The sequence below is a fragment of the Hordeum vulgare genome, chromosome 3H, assembly GCF_904849725.1.
Source record: "Hordeum vulgare subsp. vulgare chromosome 3H, MorexV3_pseudomolecules_assembly, whole genome shotgun sequence".
In the NCBI taxonomy this organism is placed as follows: domain Eukaryota; kingdom Viridiplantae; phylum Streptophyta; class Magnoliopsida; order Poales; family Poaceae; genus Hordeum; species Hordeum vulgare.
This window is the reverse complement of record NC_058520.1, coordinates 146,239,431-146,248,951: the sequence shown is the minus strand read 5'-3', so window position 1 is coordinate 146,248,951 and position 9,521 is coordinate 146,239,431.

The window sequence follows — 9,521 nt, the reverse complement described above, 5'->3', positions numbered from 1 at the left end:
TACTTTTTGTGTGTTCAAAATGCACCATTCAAAGGCACATCACAAAATTTCAACAATTTCTGACTTCATTTGGTATATTTCGTGCATTTACCTATTTTTTTGAGCTAGTTGACCATGAAATTGAAAAGCACTACAAATGAACTCTGAAAATGTTGAAAGTTGGCATGCTATCATCATTTCATCCACATAGCATGTGTTAAAAAGTTGAGAGGGCTACGACAAAAACTGGATGCACTTCGTGTACAAAACGGACAATCTCTCTCGAAGTATCAGGGTTTCGAACGAGAACTCATCTCTTACAAAGGGATTTCATTTTTTTGAACTTATTTGAACTCCATACTTTTTGTGTGTTCAAAATGCACCATTCAAAGGCACATCACAAAATTTCAACAATTTCTGACTTCATTTGGTATTCTTCGTGCATTTACTTATTTTTTTGAGCTAGTTGACCCTGAAATTGAAAAGCACTACAAATGAACTCTGAAAATGTTGAAAGTTCGCATGCTATCATCATTTCACCCACATAGCATGTGTAAAAAAGTTGAGAGGGCTACGACAAAAACTGGATGCACTTCGTGTACAAAACTGACAATCTCTCTCGAAGTATATATCAAGGTTTCGAACGAGAACTCATCTCTTACAAAGGGATTTCATTTTTTTGAACTTATTTGAACTCCATACTTTTTGTGTGTTCAAAATGCACCATTCAAAGGCACATCACAAAATTTCAACAATTTCTGACTTCATTTGGTATATTTCGTGCATTTACTTATTTTTTTTGAGCTAGTAAACCCTGAAATTGAAAAGCACTACAAATGAACTCTGAAAATGTTGAAAGTTGGCATGCTATCATTATTTCACCCACATAGCATGTGTTAAAAAGTTGAGAGGGCTACGACAAAAACTGGATGCACTTCGTGTACAAAACGGACAATCTCTCTCGAAGTATGAGGGTTTCGAACGAGAACTCATCTCTTACAAAGGGATTTCATTTTTTAACTTATTTGAACTCCATACTTTTTGTGTGTTCAAAATGCACCATTCAAAGGCACATCACAAAATTTCAACAATTTCTGACTTCATTATGTATTCTTCGTGCATTTACTTATTTTTTTGAGCTAGTTGACCCTGAAATTGAAAAGCACTACAAATGAACTCTGAAAATGTTGAAAGTTCGCATGCTATCATCATTTCACCCACATAGCATGTGTTAAAAAGTTGAGAGGGCTACGACAAAAACTGGATGCACTTCGTGTACAAAACGGACAATCTCTCTCGAAGTATATATCAAGGTTTCGAACGAGAACTCATCTCTTACAAAGGGATTTCATTTTTTTGAACTTATTTGAACTCCATACTTTTTGTGTGTTCAAAATGCACCATTCAAAGGCACATCACAAAATTTCAACAATTTCTGACTTCATTTGGTATTCTTCGTGCATTTACTTATTTTTTTGAGCTCGTTGACCCTGAAATTGAAAAGCACTACAAATGAACTCTGAAAATATTGAAAGTTGGCATGCTATCATCATTTCACCCACATAGCATGTGTTAAAAAGATGAGAGGGCTACGACAAAAACTGGACGCACTTCGTGTACAAAACGAACAATCTCTCTCGAAGTATGAGGGTTTCGAACGAGAACTCATCTCTTACAAAGGGATTTCATTTTTTTAACTTATTTGAACTCCATACTTTTTGTGTGTTCAAAATGCACCATTCAAAGGCACATCACAAAATTTCAACAATTTCTGACTTCATTTGGTATATTTCGTGCATTTACCTATTTTTTTGAGCTAGTTGACCATGAAATTGAAAAGCACTACAAATGAACTCTGAAAATGTTGAAAGTTGGCATGCTATCATCATTTCATCCACATAGCATGTGTTAAAAAGTTGAGAGGGCTACGACAAAAACTGGATGCACTTCGTGTACAAAACGGACAATCTCTCTCGAAGTATATATCAAGGTTTCGAACGAGAACTCATCTCTTACAAAGGGATTTCATTTTTTTGGACTTATTTGAACTCCATACTTTTTGTGTGTTCAAAATGCACCATTCAAAGGCACATCACAAAATTTCAACAATTTTTGACTTCATTTGGTATTCTTCGTGCATTTACTTATTTTTTTGAGCTCGTTGACCCTGAAATTGAAAAGCACTACAAATGAACTCTGAAAATATTGAAAGTTGGCATGCTATCATCATTTCACCCACATAGCATGTGTTAAAAAGTTGAGAGGGCTACGACAAAAACTGGACGCACTTCGTGTACAAAACGAACAATCTCTCTCGAAGTATGAGGGTTTCGAACGAGAACTCATCTCTTACAAAGGGATTTCATTTTTTTAACTTATTTGAACTCCATACTTTTTGTGTGTTCAAAATGCACCATTCAAAGGCACATCACAAAATTTCAACAATTTCTGACTTCATTTGGTATATTTCGTGCATTTACCTATTTTTTTGAGCTAGTTGACCATGAAATTGAAAAGCACTACAAATGAACTCTGAAAATGTTGAAAGTTGGCATGCTATCATCATTTCATCCACATAGCATGTGTTAAAAAGTTGAGAGGGCTACGACAAAAACTGGATGCACTTCGTGTACAAAACGGACAATCTCTCTCGAAGTATATATCAAGGTTTCGAACGAGAACTCATCTCTTACAAAGGGATTTCATTTTTTTGAACTTATTTGAACTCCATACTTTTTGTGTGTTCAAAATGCACCATTCAAAGGCACATCACAAAATTTCAACAATTTCTGACTTCATTTGGTATATTTCGTGCATTTACTTATTTTTTTTGAGCTAGTAAACCCTGAAATTGAAAAGCACTACAAATGAACTCTGAAAATGTTGAAAGTTGGCATGCTATCATTATTTCACCCACATAGCATGTGTTAAAAAGTTGAGAGGCCTACGACAAAAACTGGATGCACTTCGTGTACAAAACGGACAATCTCTCTCGAAGTATCAGGGATTCGAACGAGAACTCATCTCTTACAAAGGGATTTCATTTTTTGAACTTATTTGAACTCCATACTTTTTGTGTGTTAAAAATGCACCATTCAAAGGCACATCACAAAATTTCAACAATTTCTGACTTCATTTGGTATTCTTCGTGCATTTACTTATTTTTTTAAGCTAGTTGACCCTGAAATTGAAAAGCACTACAAATGAACTCTGAAAATGTTGAAAGTTGGCATCCTATCATCATTTCACCCACATAGCATGTGTTAAAAACTTGAGAGGGCTACGAGAAAAACTGGATGCACTTCGTGTACAAAACGGACAACCTCTCTCGAAGTACCAGGGTTTCGAACGAGAACTCATTTCTTACAAAGAGATTTCATTTTTTTAACTTATTTGAACTCCATACCTTTTGTGTGTTCAAAATGCACCATTCAAAGGCACATCACAAAACTTCAACAATTTCTGACTTCATTTGGTATTCTTCGTGCATTTACTTATTTTTTTTGAGCTAGTTGACCCTGAAATTGAAAAGCACTACAAATGAACTCTGAAAATGTTGAAAGTTGGCATGCTATCATCATTTCACCCACATAGCATGTGTTAAAAAGTTGAGAGGGCTACGACAAAAACTGGATGCACTTCATGTACAAAACGGACAATCTCTCTCGAAGTATATATCAGGGTTTCGAACGAGAACTCATCTCTTACAAAGGGATTTCATTTTTTTGAACTTATTTGAACTCCATACTTTTTGTGTGTTCAAAATGCACCATTCAAAGGCACATCACAAAATTTCAACAATTTCTGACTTCATTTGGTATTCTTCGTGCATTTACTTTTTTTTTGAGCTAGTTGACCCTGAAATTGAAAAGCACTACAAATGAACTGTGAAAATGTTGAAAGTTGGCATGCTATCATCATTTCACCCACATAGAATGTGTTAAAAAGTTGAGAGGGCTACGACAAAAACTGGATGCACTTCGTGTACAAAACGGACAATCTCTCTCGAAGTATCAGCGTTTCGAACGAGAACTCATCTCTTACAAAGGGATTTCATTTTTTTGAACTTATTTGAACTCCATACTTTTTGTGTGTTCAAAATGCACCATTTAAAGGCACATCACAAAATTTCAACAATTTCTGACTTCATTTGGTATATTTCGTGCATTTACTTTTTTTTTTGAGCTAGTTGACCCTGAAATTGAAAAGCACTACAAATGAACTCTGAAAATGTTGAAAGTTGGCATGCTATCATCATTTCACCCACATAGCATGTGTTAAAAAGTTGAGAGGGCTACGAAAAAAACTGGATGCACTTCGTGTACAAAACGGACAATCTCTCTCGAAGTATCAGGGTTTCGAACGAGAACTCATCTCTTACAAAGGGATTTCATTTTTTTGAACTTATTTGAAGTCCATACTTTTTGTGTGTTCAAAATGCACCATTCAAAGGCACATCACAATATTTCAACAATTTCTAACTTCATTTGGTATTCTTCGTGCATTTACTTATTTGTTTGAGCTAGTTGACCCTGAAATTGAAAAGCACTACAAATGAACTCTGAAAATGTTGAAAGTTGGCATGCTATCATCATTTCACCCACATAGGATGTGTAAAAAAGTTGAGAGGGCTACGACAAAAACTGGATGCACTTCGTGTACAAAATGGACAATCTCTCTCGAAGTATCAGGGTTTCGAACGAGAACTCATCTCTTACAAAGGGATTTCATTTTTTTAACTCATTTGAACTCCATACTTTTTGTGTGTTCAAAATGCACCATTCAAAGGCACATCACAAAATTTCAACAATTTCTGACTTCATTTGGTAAATTTCGTGCATTTACCTATTTTTTTGAGCTAGTTGACCATGAAATTGAAAAGCACTACAAATGAACTCTGAAAATGTTGAAAGTTGGCATGCTATCATCATTTCACCCACATAGCATGTGTTAAAAAGTTGAGAGGGCTACGACAAAAACTGGATGCACTTCATGTACAAAACGGACAATCTCTCTCGAAGTATATATCAGGGTTTCGAACGAGAACTCATCTCTTACAAAGGGATTTCATTTTTTTGAACTTATTTGAACTCCATACTTTTTGTGTGTTCAAAATGCACCATTCAAAGGCACATCACAAAATTTCAACAATTTCTGACTTCATTTGGTATTCTTCGTGCATTTACTTTTTTTTTGAGCTAGTTGACCCTGAAATTGAAAAGCACTACAAATGAACTGTGAAAATGTTGAAAGTTGGCATGCTATCATCATTTCACCCACATAGAATGTGTTAAAAAGTTGAGAGGGCTACGACAAAAACTGGATGCACTTCGTGTACAAAACGGACAATCTCTCTCGAAGTATCAGCGTTTCGAACGAGAACTCATCTCTTACAAAGGGATTTCATTTTTTTGAACTTATTTGAACTCCATACTTTTTGTGTGTTCAAAATGCACCATTTAAAGGCACATCACAAAATTTCAACAATTTCTGACTTCATTTGGTATATTTCGTGCATTTACTTTTTTTTTTGAGCTAGTTGACCCTGAAATTGAAAAGCACTACAAATGAACTCTGAAAATGTTGAAAGTTGGCATGCTATCATCATTTCACCCACATAGCATGTGTTAAAAAGTTGAGAGGGCTACGAAAAAAACTGGATGCACTTCGTGTACAAAACGGACAATCTCTCTCGAAGTATCAGGGTTTCGAACGAGAACTCATCTCTTACAAAGGGATTTCATTTTTTTGAACTTATTTGAAGTCCATACTTTTTGTGTGTTCAAAATGCACCATTCAAAGGCACATCACAATATTTCAACAATTTCTAACTTCATTTGGTATTCTTCGTGCATTTACTTATTTGTTTGAGCTAGTTGACCCTGAAATTGAAAAGCACTACAAATGAACTCTGAAAATGTTGAAAGTTGGCATGCTATCATCATTTCACCCACATAGGATGTGTAAAAAAGTTGAGAGGGCTACGACAAAAACTGGATGCACTTCGTGTACAAAATGGACAATCTCTCTCGAAGTATCAGGGTTTCGAACGAGAACTCATCTCTTACAAAGGGATTTCATTTTTTTAACTCATTTGAACTCCATACTTTTTGTGTGTTCAAAATGCACCATTCAAAGGCACATCACAAAATTTCAACAATTTCTGACTTCATTTGGTAAATTTCGTGCATTTACCTATTTTTTTGAGCTAGTTGACCATGAAATTGAAAAGCACTACAAATGAACTCTGAAAATGTTGAAAGTTGGCATGCTATCATCATTTCATCCACATAGCATGTGTTAAAAAGTTGAGAGGGCTACGACAAAAACTGGATGCACTTCGTGTACAAAACGGACAATCTCTCTCGAAGTATATATCAAGGTTTCGAACGAGAACTCATCTCTTACAAAGGGATTTCATTTTTTTGAACTTATTTGAACTCCATACTTTTTGTGTGTTCAAAATGCACCATTCAAAGGCACATCACAAAATTTCAACAATTTCTGACTTCATTTGGTATATTTCGTGCATTTACTTATTTTTTTTGAGCTAGTAAACCCTGAAATTGAAAAGCACTACAAATGAACTCTGAAAATGTTGAAAGTTGGCATGCTATCATTATTTCACCCACATAGCATGTGTTAAAAAGTTGAGAGGGCTACGACAAAAACTGGATGCACTTCGTGTACAAAACGGACAATCTCTCTCGAAGTATGAGGGTTTCGAACGAGAACTCATCTCTTACAAAGGGATTTCATTTTTTAACTTATTTGAACTCCATACTTTTTGTGTGTTCAAAATGCACCATTCAAAGGCACATCAGAAAATTTCAACAATTTCTGACTTCATTATGTATTCTTCGTGCATTTACTTATTTTTTTGAGCTAGTTGACCCTGAAATTGAAAAGCACTACAAATGAACTCTGAAAATGTTGAAAGTTCGCATGCTATCATCATTTCACCCACATAGCATGTGTTAAAAAGTTGAGAGGGCTACGACAAAAACTGGATGCACTTCGTGTACAAAACGGACAATCTCTCTCGAAGTATATATCAAGGTTTCGAACGAGAACTCATCTCTTACAAAGGGATTTCATTTTTTTGAACTTATTTGAACTCCATACTTTTTGTGTGTTCAAAATGCACCATTCAAAGGCACATCACAAAATTTCAACAATTTCTGACTTCATTTGGTATTCTTCGTGCATTTACTTATTTTTTTGAGCTCGTTGACCCTGAAATTGAAAAGCACTACAAATGAACTCTGAAAATATTGAAAGTTGGCATGCTATCATCATTTCACCCACATAGCATGTGTTAAAAAGATGAGAGAGCTACGACAAAAACTGGACGCACTTCGTGTACAAAACGAACAATCTCTCTCGAAGTATGAGGGTTTCGAACGAGAACTCATCTCTTACAAAGGGATTTCATTTTTTTAACTTATTTGAACTCCATACTTTTTGTGTGTTCAAAATGCACTATTCAAAGGCACATCACAAAATTTCAACAATTTCTGACTTCATTTGGTATATTTCGTGCATTTACGTATTTTTTTGAGCTAGTTGACCATGAAATTGAAAAACACTACAAATGAACTCTGAAAATGTTGAAAGTTGGCATGCTATCATCATTTCATCCACATAGCATGTGTTAAAAAGTTGAGAGGGCTACGACAAAAACTGGATGCACTTCGTGTACAAAACGGACAATCTCTCTCGAAGTATATATCAAGGTTACGAACGAGAACTCATCTCTTACAAAGGGATTTCATTTTTTTGGACTTATTTGAACTCCATACTTTTTGTGTGTTCAAAATGCACCATTCAAAGGCACATCACAAAATTTCAACAATTTCTGACTTCATTTGGTATTCTTCGTGCATTTACTTATTTTTTTGAGCTCGTTGACCCTGAAATTGAAAAGCACTACAAATGAACTCTGAAAATATTGAAAGTTGGCATGCTATCATCATTTCACCCACATAGCATGTGTTAAAAAGTTGAGAGGTCTACGACAAAAACTGGACGCACTTCGTGTACAAAACGAACAATCTCTCTCGAAGTATGAGGGTTTCGAACGAGAACTCATCTCTTACAAAGGGATTTCATTTTTTTAACTTATTTGAACTCCATACTTTTTGTGTGTTCAAAATGCACCATTCAAAGGCACATCACAAAATTTCAACAATTTCTGACTTCATTTGGTATATTTCGTGCATTTACCTATTTTTTTGAGCTAGTTGACCATGAAATTGAAAAGCACTACAAATGAACTCTGAAAATGTTGAAAGTTGGCATGCTATCATCATTTCATCCACATAGCATGTGTTAAAAAGTTGAGAGGGCTACGACAAAAACTGGATGCACTTCGTGTACAAAACGGACAATCTCTCTCGAAGTATATATCAAGGTTTCGAACGAGAACTCATCTCTTACAAAGGGATTTCATTTTTTTGAACTTATTTCAACTCCATACTTTTTGTGTGTTCAAAATGCACCATTCAAAGGCACATCACAAAATTTCAACAATTTCTGACTTCATTTGGTATATTTCGTGCATTTACTTATTTTTTTTGAGCTAGTAAACCCTGAAATTGAAAAGCACTACAAATGAACTCTGAAAATGTTGAAAGTTGGCATGCTATCATTATTTCACCCACATAGCATGTGTTAAAAAGTTGAGAGGCCTACGACAAAAACTGGATGCACTTCGTGTACAAAACGGACAATCTCTCTCGAAGTATCAGGGATTCGAACGAGAACTCATCTCTTACAAAGGGATTTCATTTTTTGAACTTATTTGAACTCCATACTTTTTGTGTGTTAAAAATGCACCATTCAAAGGCACATCACAAAATTTCAACAATTTCTGACTTCATTTGGTATTCTTCGTGCATTTACTTATTTTTTTAAGCTAGTTGACCCTGAAATTGAAAAGCACTACAAATGAACTCTGAAAATGTTGAAAGTTGGCATCCTATCATCATTTCACCCACATAGCATGTGTTAAAAACTTGAGAGGGCTACGAGAAAAACTGGATGCACTTCGTGTACAAAACGGACAACCTCTCTCGAAGTACCAGGGTTTCGAACGAGAACTCATTTCTTACAAAGAGATTTCATTTTTTTAACTTATTTGAACTCCATACCTTTTGTGTGTTCAAAATGCACCATTCAAAGGCACATCACAAAACTTCAACAATTTCTGACTTCATTTGGTATTCTTCGTGCATTTACTTATTTTTTTTGAGCTAGTTGACCCTGAAATTGAAAAGCACTACAAATGAACTCTGAAAATGTTGAAAGTTGGCATGCTATCATCATTTCACCCACATAGCATGTGTTAAAAAGTTGAGAGGGCTACGACAAAAACTGGATGCACTTCATGTACAAAACGGACAATCTCTCTCGAAGTATATATCAGGGTTTCGAACGAGAACTCATCTCTTACAAAGGGATTTCATTTTTTTGAACTTATTTGAACTCCATACTTTTTGTGTGTTCAAAATGCACCATTCAAAGGCACATCACAAAATTTC